The sequence below is a fragment of the Octopus bimaculoides genome, chromosome 13 (genome assembly GCF_001194135.2).
Source record: "Octopus bimaculoides isolate UCB-OBI-ISO-001 chromosome 13, ASM119413v2, whole genome shotgun sequence".
Taxonomy (NCBI): domain Eukaryota; kingdom Metazoa; phylum Mollusca; class Cephalopoda; order Octopoda; family Octopodidae; genus Octopus; species Octopus bimaculoides.
The window spans coordinates 45,678,315-45,680,996 of NC_068993.1; the positions used below are offsets into that span (position 1 = coordinate 45,678,315).

Sequence of the window (2,682 nt, forward strand, 5' to 3'; positions counted from 1 at the left end):
ATATATATATATATATATATATATATATATGTGTGTGTGTAGAAGTTCAGATCGCCTTACCAATTAACGCAGCAATGATATTGTTACTGATGAAGTAACAACATTGCATATAAAATGTTATTTTAAACTCCGATAACATCCACTGATCAGTAATTGCTCTTCGTTGTTTTTCAGCCATAAGTGAACATTAATTGAGAAGACCAGGGGGTTCCCGTCGTGTATATCCTATTATTCTCCAGGAAATCTTTTGCATAGAATGCAACATACAGCGTATTTTCTTTTTAAACAACAGCCTGTGGTTTAAGAGAGTGTTAGCTGCTGTTTTTGTTTCAAGTTTAGTGTATTATATGTATTCTGAGAGAACATGGCTATGGTAACTTATCATTGTAAATGCATAGTCACTTGGCAAAAAAGGTATCAATCTTCTATGTCTGATGTAATAAACATAACAACTTATATTGAAATTTGTTCTTCGTAATTTTCATAGGTTATCTGAAGTACTTTACATGGAGTTTATGCTCGTGTCTCGATATTCACCAGAAGATCATTAAATCTGGAGTTTTTGTACTATATTCTAACTGTTCGCTTTGTGATTCGCAGTAATATATATGATCTGTTCTGAGTTCCTTTCCTCACATTCATCTGTTCCATAGCAAGGATGGTAATGCACATTACGTACAGGGTAGACCCAATCTAGGTTTACAGTTATTCAATTATCTCTATCACTTTCATATATTAACAGCTTAGATCTTACTTATAACAAACATATTAAACCATTATTCTATTCTAATTCAGTTAATTGTAAGATAGGCATTTAAAATGTAATAAAACGTTTTAAAAGAAATTTAAAGCGCTTACGTGATAACTATAAACCTACTTTTGGGTCCCGTGTATACATGCTTGGAGTTCATTGACTTTTGTGCTATATCTGTATAGGATAACAAAAGCCATAAGCATTATTCCCTGCAGAAAAATATAGGGAAAACTGTTAAACAATATAAGAATTTTATTGTTCCAAACTAAACATAAATGGCTAATAAAGAACTGCTAAAAGTTCATTAAAGGAATATCAAATTTTACACTAACAACGCAGGCATAAAGCCACAGGCATTCCATATTTGTATGTATGTATATGTATATATGTATGTAAGTAAGTATGTGTGTATGTATGTATGTATGTATGTATGCAAGTATATATGTATATATATATTCATATATATCCTTATATGTTTATATATATATATATATTTATATGTATATATATATTTATATATATATATTCATATATATGAATATAGGTATATATATATATTCTCATATATATATTTATATATACATATATATATATATATATATATATATATATAAGTATATACCAAAATATATGCATATACACATATATATGAAATTATTTGGGATTTTTAAGTATAAAGATTTACAATGATTTTGATTTCCCTATATTTCCTGTTTATTTACACGTCGATTTATGTCTCCTGTAACTATGTAAAATTATGTTCATTCAATTCTATTCTGTTGTATCTTTATATTTATTGAACAAACCACATGGTATTATTATTATTTGAAATGGTCATTTTTTTTCATGTAAAAGCGAAAACAATTTGTTTTAACTATTAAGATGAAAAATTATTCTGGCTACACAATATTCAAAAGTTTTCTGTGATAGTATTTCTTAGATAAGATTAAGTGAAGCACTGTGAAATCACTACATTTATGTACGATGTAAGCAATTGGGACCGGTAATATCCCTTATGTACAGAAATCAAGACTAGGATTTATCTCTGCTTTTATGTACACTACGGCATTCGTAATAGTCTTTATCTTCATTGCTTTACGGCACTGCTATATTTTTGGGAAGCTACGTGGTCTAATTGTTAGGACGTCACACTATAATCGCAAGATCGTGCGTTCGATTCCTAGACCGGGCCTTGAGCAAAATACACAAGCGCGCGCAAGCACAGACACACACACACACACTTATTGTAGACATATATATTCTAGATAAGTTAGGAGTACAGACTCACAGATGGAGAGACAGAGAAAGAAAAAGAGAGAGGGAATGGGGCAGAGATACAGACAGACACGCATAGATCAGACATGGCTTTGTTCCGCAGTGAACTTTTTAATCCATCTGAAAGCGAGAGATTTCTCAGAAAATACACAAAAAGCAATTCAAAATTCAATTAATTAGATCTGCTGTAGCAGCTGTGACTTAGTAAATCTGAAAAAAGAAATCAGAGTAATTCTTAAGCACATGTACATGTACGTACCTTCCTACCTATCTACCTTCCTACCTTCCTACCAACCTACATATATATATACATGTGCGCGCGCACTCTCACGCAGATATAGACTCACACACATTTATGTTATATATATATATATATATATATTTAGTTATATATACACACAGCTATATATATACGCATATACAGATATTTATATACACACATTTCTAAACACTAATACCTTTATAAACATCTAATTATTAAAGTGCACAAATAATCAGAAAGGACATTTCTATTGGTTTTATATCATACACACACAAACGCACACACACACAGAAGCACAGACACGCACACACACGCGTACACACACAAACACATACACACATACATGGGTACATACATACATACATACATATATGTATGTATATATATATAT

The 2,682-nt window shown here is 30.5% G+C and overlaps 1 protein-coding gene across 1 annotated transcript in view; it reads left to right on the top strand.

Moving 5' to 3' along the window:
- The window catches only part of LOC106869702 (uncharacterized), an 875,881-nt gene that overhangs the window by 102,181 nt on the left and 771,018 nt on the right, over positions 1-2,682 (top strand). The gene's annotated exons all lie outside the window — the stretch shown is intronic.